Here is a 9858-nt window from a genome sequence, read left to right as displayed (position 1 = left end):
CAGCATCGTCTGATACTGATCTTATCAACCGTTCAATTGGTCCATTATTTTAATTTTTTACTTTACTGCCTCTGTATAAAACTCTAAGATAATCTAATACTTCTGGTGGAGGATTTCCTTGACCAGTCATAAGTCAGTCCAATGTGACAGGCTGTGGTAAACACCACAATTTTTTCTCCATCCTTAAAATGAGGCGCCGTAAGAAACATGGGGCTTCCTGCACTGACATTTGGTCAGAAGTTGCTCGCTTCACTGCAGTTTCTGAGATAATTTCGTGGTTGCAGATAATGAGGCCAGCCTTGTTCGAATGCTTCGGTGTGTTTGTAAAGTCACCAATTCGGCGCCAGGATAGTGTTTCGGCGGCGCCATTAATTAAGTCTCCGCTGAGCTTGTTTTTCTTTGGTGACTTCCCGTTTTCTTTCAAGCTAAATTAGTCACGCCTAAAACGTGCCAGGTCACGCATTTTAATCATTTTACTTTATGGTATTTATACAAATGTCACACATTGTGTATCACATGTTTCTTCATTCACAGGCATCAAGACTGTATCTATATTGTGTCTCTGTATGTTTCGTATTGTAATTCGTACTCGTTCACTGCATATTATTGTTTATTGTTTCGACCTCAGGTCACAGTCAATTCCATTGTCTCTCACGGCCGGCGTCAGTCGGCCGCAATATAAGCCGCCTGGATCTGTAATAAATCAGCAGTAACCTTTACCTGCTCGTTTCTTTGACACCTTACAGTGGTGACCCCGGGTATCCGGAGCCATTAGCGGACTCACACGGCGACTCAGTCTTGGCTCCAGGATTTCTCCAAAAACGCTCTTAGCGGCCTAAACACGGCGCTGTAACCAGCGTTTGAGCGTGCTGACTCTGCCGGGCGTACCCACCAGCGTCACTAAGCGGAACCACACGGCGCACGAGAAGTGCGTGACGCCGAGTATCCTACTCCAGTAAGGGGGTCAAGGAGCGAGCATGGGCGCCGATATCCCCTCCTTCATGCAGTTAAACGCGGACCCGCGGACTCGAGGAGTTTACCTACCTCCCGCCGCAGCGCCAGCCCCCGCGCCGAGGCCCTCCCGCAACTCCACACCGCGCCCCGAACACCGGCGGCGGGCAGCACAATCGCGGGCCGCCCTCACCTAAAGCTGCCGCCCGTTTACGCAGGGCAACCCATCGAGGTGGCTGCGCGGGGTGGAGAAACCACTTCAGAATCGCGGACCTCACGGACGAAATCCTACAGGCGGCGCGGTGCTCAACGCCCTTCTGGAGGACGTGTACAACAAACTCATCTCGCGGTACCGAAACACTCACCCTCACATACAGCACCACAAAAAGTTCCTCCTCGAAGCTTGCTCCTGCCCATCGCCCGGCGGGCCGCCGTGCCTATCGACCTTGCCAATAATCCACGCCACGACCTCGAACCAAGAGACGCTTGGGGCATGGTCGTAGATCTCCTGTCAACACCAGTCTCGGTGGCACGAACAGCGGCGGAGATAAGCCGTGCGGGAAATCTTCGCCAACTCCTCCCGGAAGTCGCAACCAGATCGCTCACCCCTACACCATGCCTGTCGAGGACCTCATAGGCGGCACAACACCTCACAGACTCCGTCAAGGCTTCACAGCGGCTAAAACCGGCCACTCAACGGTCAGCTCCGTCCAGCCTGAAGAGGACGTGAGCAGCCCGTCAACGCCATCGCCAACAGACGTCCACCGAACCACAGTAGACGGTGGTCCCGGGCTTCTGTCGCTATCACAAGTGGTTCGGAAAGGGCGCCCGAAACTGCCTGCCGCCCTGCTCGTTCAACCGTTCAAAAAGCGGGGTGGCGGCAGCCAGCAGGACAGGCCGCCATGGCAGCCGAAGAACCCAGGGCCTCAAAAACAGTAGGTTTCGTCCGCCCGACACCGTCTCCGGCAGGATGATGCTGGTCGACACAGGAGCCTTCAAGTCGGTCTTCCCAGCATCCAGAGAGGACCGCAACCAGACACCAGACCCGGCCGCCTTCCTGACGGCCGCCAACGAACCCCCATCCTCTCTACGGCACCAGGCTCTGTCGATCTCCATCCTTGGCCAGAGTTACTCCTGGGACTTCATCGTCGCGGACGTGGAACCCCACTCCTGGGGGCGATTTTCTGGCGCACTTCGGCCTGCTAGTCGACATGGGGCGCAGCGCCTCCTCGATACCGACTCCTGCGGTCTCTCCCGTTAACGGCGGGACCCAGACCCACCATCAGCGCCCCGTCGCCCCCACCAGTATGCACACCTTCTGTCGGAGTTCCTGAGGTGTTTAAGCCCGAGCCGCCAAGTCCCCGCCCCAGCCAAGCACGGCATATACCACCATATAGTGACTAAAGGGCCCCGACACATGCGAAGTTCAGGGCTTCCCCCTCAGCGCCTTCAGGAGGCGAAAAAGCATTCGCGGAGATGGAACGGATGGGCATCTGCAGGAAAGCCTCCAGTCCATGGGCCTCCCCCTCCACATGGTGCAGAAACCGGACGGCTCCTGGAGACCCTGCGGCGACTACAGACGGCTCAACATTGCAACAGAGCCCGACCACTACCCTCTGCCCAATATGCAAGACCTTCGGCCTCCTTTCACGGGGCCAAAATATTCACTAAATTGGACCTTCTTAAATCTTATTTTCAGGTACCTGTTGCGCCAGAGGACATACCAAAGACAGCCATCATCACGCCCTTCCGGGTCCTATGTGTTCGCCTTCTCACCTTCGGGCTGAGAACGCCGGGCCACCTTCCAGCGGCTCATGGACAGCATCCTGGGGACCTAAAATTCTGCGTCTGCTACGTCGACGACATTCTCATATTTTCCAGGTCTCACAGCGAACACCAAAGGCACATCAAAGCAGTCCTCCAGCGCCTCCAAGAAAAACGGCCTCGTCGTCCGTTTGACAAGTGTACATTCGGCGTCCAGAAAGCAGAGTTCTGGGTCACGAGTATCTCCGACAGGCGTCCGCCCTCTTACATCGAAAGTGGCAGCCGTAGCAAAGTTCCTGACACCCACCTCCATCAAGGCCGTCCAGGAGTTCCTTGGGATGGTAAACTTCTACAGGCGCTTCATCCCGGGATCGCGCACCCCACGGCCCCTGACGGAAGTCCTAAAAGGTCAACCGAAGTCCCTGTCTTGGGGACCCAGCCAGCAGCAGGCCTTTTCCCGGACGAAGGCCGCCCTCACCAAGGCAACCGCCTTGGCACACCAGGATCCCAAGGCTCCCCTCCAGCTGACGACAGACGCCAGTAACGTTGCCTGCGGTGCTGTTCTGGAGCAAATCATCAACGGCGCCCCAGCCCATCGCCTTCTTCAGCAAGAAGTTCAATCCAACGCAGAGTCCCGATACAGCACCTTCGACAGGAACTCTGCGCGATGTACCAGCATGATTCGGCACTTCAAGTTCCTCCTGGGGGACGCCCTTCACAATCTTCACAGACCACCAGCCACTGGTTCACGCTTTCACGAAGCAAGGGGACGCATGGTCTTCAGACAGCAGCGCCACCTCTCAGCCATAGCCGACTTACCTGTTCCGTCAGGTACCTCCCGGCAAGAAAAATCCGTAGCAGACGCCCTCTCCAGAGTCGAGTTGAGCGCAATGCAGCTTGGTGTAGATTACCAGGACCTTGCCAGAGAACAGGCCGCTGACCCAGAAAACCCAGCATACCGCACCGCCATCACATCCCTCAAGTGGCGGGACGTGACCCTCGCCCCGGAGGCCCCAGTCTGCTCTGTGACATCAGCACAGGCCAGCCCGCCTTTGGTTCCAGCCTCACGCCGCCGCCAGGTATTTGACATCATCCACGCCTCTCACACCCTCCGGCAGGACCACGCCAAACTGCTTTCAAAAAAGTTCGTCTGGCACGGGGTGCAAAAGGACGCCACAGCCTGGGCAAACAGTGCCTGCAGTGCCAGACCAGTAAAGTGGGTCATCACACGCAGTCGGGGTAGGCGAAGTTCCCACAGCCAGGCGCGCTTCGCCACATCCACATCGACGTCGTCGGGCCTTCCCCATCAGGCGGATCCAGATACCTCCTCACGGTGGTGAACCGTCAACGAGTGGCCCGAAGCCACGCCCATGCAAGAAGCCACCAGCCAGCGCGTGCGCCGAGGCCCTGCTCTCCAGTTGGGTTAGCCGCCGGCGTCCCGACCACATCACAACCGACAGGGGCCCCGCTTTCCTCCGAGCTGTGGTCTGCCCTGGCTCAACTGCTGGGAACCACGCGACCACACCACCACAGCGTACAACCCAGCGCCAGCGGCCTGGTTGAACGGTTCCACAGGTCCTAAAGTCATCCCTCATGGCCCGCTGCACCGCCGAGGACTGGAAACATCAGCTGCCGTGGGTCCTCCTCGGGTTGAGGACCGCCCCCAGAGCCGACGGCACCCCATCCGCAGCTGAACAAACCTGGGAACCCCTCGTGGTGCCGGGAGGCTCGTGACGGATGATCGCCACTCCCATCTCTGCAGAGGCTCCGCGACGTGGCCGGCAAGTTCGCCCCTTGCAGGCGCTCATACATCGACAGAGCAACCACCTTCGTGCCGCCACAGCTGTCATCCGCCACCCACGTCTTCGTCAGAGTCGACGCCGTCCGTCCACCACTAACTTCCCTACAGGGACCCTTCCGCGTGCTGGAACGGAACAGCAAGGCGTTCCGGCTGGCACTTCCAGGCAGGAACGACTGGGTTTCCAGAGACTGGCTAAAGCCCGCCTTCCTGTCGGAGAGTCCCGGCAGCGTCGCAGCACCCTTCCGCCCAAACGCACTCCAGCACGCGCCCTCCACCGCAGAGCGCAGCCGCCGGACGCCCAAACAGCAGCCTCACGGGCGGGAAACTCAGTTATCCTCAAGGAGCGCGGCACCCTTCAGCGTCACAGGTACGGGATTAATCAGACGCGTCCCTCGACGGGGAGTATTTAATAAAGTCACCAATTCGGCGCCAGGATAGTGTTTCGGCGGCGCCATTAGTAAGTCTCCGCTGAGCTTGTTGTTTTCTTTGGTGACCCGTTTTCTTCAAACTAAATTAGTCTCACGCCTAAAACGTGCCCAGGTCACGACATCATTTTCTTTATGGTATTTATACGAATGTCACACATTGTGTACCACATGTTTCTTCATTCACAGGCATCAAGACTGTATCTATATTGTGTCTCTGTATGTTTCGTATTGTAATTCGTACTCGTTCACTGCATATTATTGTTTGTTGACCTCAGGTCACAGTCAATTCCATTGTCTCTCGGCCGGCGTAGTCGGCATGCAATATAACCACCTGGATCTGTAATAAATCAGCAGTAACCTTTACCTGCTCGTTTCTTTGACACCGCCCATGTTCAGCTGATTGGGATGTGCCGTCATGATTTGATCACAAAGACGTGTTGCTCTTACATGGCGGTCATGTATTTTTGTCAGAAACTCGCTGCCTTCATTGTCAATATAAGAGTGATATCAATGTAAGCTTTCAGTTTAGTGAAAGCATCATTATGTTTTTACATCTTTAAGGATGGTGATTTTTTACCAGCTTTGCTCTCACGTCTGTAGAATATATTTGTGCTAACATCGTTTCGTCTTTGAGAACTTTTGCAGCGTGTTTGATGGATGGTCATTTCAGCATTGTCCATTTGGCACAGTCCAAGATCTTCCTCTTGTCATCTGGTCGTCTTCGTTGTTTTCGAACAAAACCAAAGAGAGACTTCTTCTCAAATATGTCAGTAGGACTTCATGACGCAAGTCGGTGTGCTTGATCGAAGGAGATATTAAATATCAGTTCCTTTCTGTAACTTTCTGAGCGTTCTGTTGTTTGATGTGAAATTTTTAACACTGTGAATGATATCAAATTCTTTCCTCCAGCCCACAAATGTTCATTAAATGGTTCCCACATTGGGGTCTTTCGTCATTTGTATAACCTCATACATAAGATTAATCGCATAAGAGCCAATGTTTGTTCATAATAGATTTGGATATCATGTCCCTAACGGAATAAAATGGTATATTATATGTGTTGATCAGATGAAAATTGTACTGGTGGCCATTTGAACATCCCCTATAAACCAAGTTTTTACCGAGTCACAACATCTTCATAAGAATTTGTTCTAGCGTCCTGAAATACGTAATATACCGAAAATGAAGCGTAATAGACATAAAATAAAATGACATATACATTTAAAACATAATATACTAGAAATGAAACACAAAATGATAAATGATAGACGTATTTTAAATAACAGGATGAAAATGACACATTGCACAGACCTTAATGATATATTAAAAGGGCATAAATACCCAGAGAGTCTCTTGTATTTAATATATATACACTTCTACGATTTTGTAACCTGAAGGAATATTGTAATATTAAATACACGCAAGGCGTTGATATTGTGTTCGAATGTATTCAAATTGATTTCGAAATTGTACCAAATTATTTATTTATAAGTAAGGCTCGATATCGTACACACATACACATAAAAATGTTTAAAAATTAATTTAACTTAAAGTATTTGGTACTGAGTTACTATGAATTTCAGGGACTATAATGATATAAATTGGTAGAAATGTTGGTGAATGCATTCGAACAGTTGCCGTCTTCCCGGGATCGAGGGAGGGAGGGATCGGGAGTCCGACTGTCAGTTAGCCTTTATCAGTGTTGTGTTGTAAGATGTATTTTACGTGTTCACTCTTCGCGCCGGATTTACCCGAGAATAACGAATTACTCGGTCAACCTTTCTACCAAATTGACGCGAAGCGCCAAAATTGTCCCTCGTAAGTCAGCAACGGCACAGATGGAAGCGAGAACCGAAACAAGAATTGGGTTCCACCCGGGACCTCCGTCAGCCACCAGTCTCCAATGGCGTCGTTGCAAGCGATCGGTGAGTCTCCTTATGTCGTTATTTCGTCTTTATGTAATTATGAGAGTCATTGTAAATGCCCTTTTCATTGTTGTCATTATCACCGTCGGCTTTTTATTTAGATAATTATTTGAGTTTGAGGAGAAAATCATCGTAAAATAGAAATCATTCTTCTCCGGGGTACGTGTCCCAGTAAACAAAAGGTTGCCAGTTTGTGTTTTTGTTTGGATGTTTATTACGGAGAGAGAGAGAGAGAGAGAGAGAGAGAGAGAGAGAGAGAGAGCGAGCGAGCGAGCACCATCACCATCCCCTATGTATGTGTGTGTGTGTGAGAGAGAGAGAACTGTCTTACCTAATAATGAAGGACCCACCCCAGAGAGGCATGCTTTTAGGTTGGTCGGTTTTGGGGGGAGGGGCCAGGTGGTGCACATCACCCCCTAGCCTAGTATAGCCTGGACCAGATTTGTGTACATACGTAAATGCATACATACATATATGTATATATACTGTTTATATGTATATATATATATATGTACATATACTGTATTGATGTATGCATTTACGTATGTACACACATCTGGTCCATTCTATACTAGGCTAGGGGGTGATGTGCACCACCTGGCCCCTCCCCACCAAAACCTGAAGGTTATGCAAAGCTAAGCTGCCTTTGCTAAGCTGAGGTTAGGCTATGGTAGGCTGCCCTTGGTTGTGTGATGCTCAACCTTGGTAGACTGGCTTTTTGGTCAAGTTTGCTTTTAAAACTATAATGTCATTTGGATTTGAAGGATCCTTTAGGGTAAAAATGGTAAAATTGAAAAATACTGTACTGCCTTTAAGTGTTCTGGCCAATGAAATTCAGCTGAGTCCTCTGCATACCAGGAGGTTTGAGAACTTGTTGATGACATGGTAAATAACATTATAACACTTCATCAGCACTTAGAACTGCAGCAGCCCATGATACTATGTAGTAGGGAAAAGTGTCAGACTCTTCCATGGTTATATGGGGGGACAGTAACCGTACATGCTCATTTATTAGGCTGTGTGAATTTAATGTCAAATAGGCTGTAATAAAATGTTATTACCAGCATTTATTTGAGTGGCTCAAAAAGCAGCGTGTAGTTAACTGTAATCTGACAGGCACATTTTTTCCTTGAGGTTGTTCTTGCAGTTATAAGATTTTCTGATTGAAAATATGTCACTTGTGAAATGTGATCCTGTTTCTGTAGGTGTCTGGTTGGCCATGTGGGTGTCAGAAGAGGTGGCCCTGTTGCTGCTGGTCTGTGCGTGCCTGCCATCTGCTGCTGCCATTGAGATCAGCAGCACAGCAATGGCACCTTGCCTGCATTGACAGTCATGTGACTATCCAATCTCTCTCTCTGTATAGAGTATCGATGCCACTACTCTCATCCTGCTCTTCTCATGCACACACAAACTCACTTCCTTTGGACCCAATTCAATCATTTGTTGGCATTCCTCATCCCCACTTTCATTTGCCAGACTTCGTCTTTCCTCAAAGTCATCTGCACACTCGTATCTCTTCTTTTCCACAACTTATTTGCAGTTTACCCCACTCAGACACTGTAAGTGTATCATAGCCTATACTGGCCTCTCACACTCTGCTGGGTATGCTGTGAGTGTCTCCACTCCATAATGCACGCACACACAATCACCATATAAGCAACCTTCGCTACCAAGGCACTTCTTGCATTGTGAATACACCAGGTTCACACATAAACTTGTACAGTAGCTCTTTAATGTGCAGCTGTGCACTCAGATGTAACTACCATCACTCCACATTCGGATCTTTTAGGGCTTCTTACACCGCTTCCCGTCATACTTCTGTTCTCAGGTCATCTGCAGTCACGGGAACTCTTATCTTCAAAATCTCTCAGTCTGCTCAGAATGCTTTCCAACTCCTTCAACACAACCATTCCCCTTGGAAAATAATTGCGGTTGATGGTCTCTTCCTCACTCCCTGGTATTCTTGATATCATATCAGCTCTCACATTCCTCCCTCTTGGTACATACGCAGTCACAAAATCAAACTTACTCAAACCTTCAGCAGCGTTTGCTGATATACTATCCACATTCTTCATGCGATGCAAATAAACTAATAGTCGATCTGTTTTACATAAAACCAATGCAGCCGACTCTGTCAATACGTTGAATATTTCTGCTGTGCCTTTCATACTTACATACACAGTCACTCTGTCCTTTCAATTATCATTCACAACCTGTTTCTGCATCAGACATCTCCCATCGAATAACCACTGGTGTCAGTATACACTTGAAGCACTTTTTGCCTCAGGCCATAATCAGTGTATGTAGCTCCACATCTTAACTGTGTCTTCTTTCGATCTCTCATATGCTTCTGTCATTCAGTGATCCAACCTTAGCACAGTCCTCTTTCTTTCCAGTCCACTCTGTTAATGATCGTGAATGGTCTTGGTTCTGGGAAACTCCCTTACCTTCCTCATAATCTTCTCGCGCTTTCTCACCCCTGAATCACTTACTAACGTGACCGAGAACTCTACTTCATTCTTAAACTGTTCACACTTAGCTGTCAGGCAGAGAGCGTCGAAGAACAACGTCTGAACGCTACAACGGCCGAAAGCAAATTGGAATGTTTACATCCAGGCAGGCGGTACTCCCGCCTCTCGGAAAGTAGTTAACACCTATTACCTTGTTTGAAGTTCAACGGCCGTTTCAGCCTACGCGTAGTAATCTAATGTAATTCCTCGAGCTTTTCGCGGTACTGGATTTCATTATACCTACAAGCTCTTCAGCGATCTTGTTCCGAAATTACAATTTGGTGACACAATATGCAAACCCTCGGTCCTTTACATTGGGATTACTTTCATAAGTAAACAAACTTGCGTTAAGCTGTGTCGCTGGTCAACTACTTTCTGAAGAAGCCGGTGCACCTGAATCTGTATTCAAAACACTCGGCGTGCTGGCGTTGGCGATTGTTATGACATTCTCTGTTTCCAACTACTCTCTTTTGGTGGGA

Source organism: Macrobrachium rosenbergii, chromosome 55 (assembly GCF_040412425.1).
Source record: "Macrobrachium rosenbergii isolate ZJJX-2024 chromosome 55, ASM4041242v1, whole genome shotgun sequence".
NCBI lineage: Eukaryota > Metazoa > Arthropoda > Malacostraca > Decapoda > Palaemonidae > Macrobrachium > Macrobrachium rosenbergii.
This window is presented reverse-complemented; position numbering follows the sequence as displayed.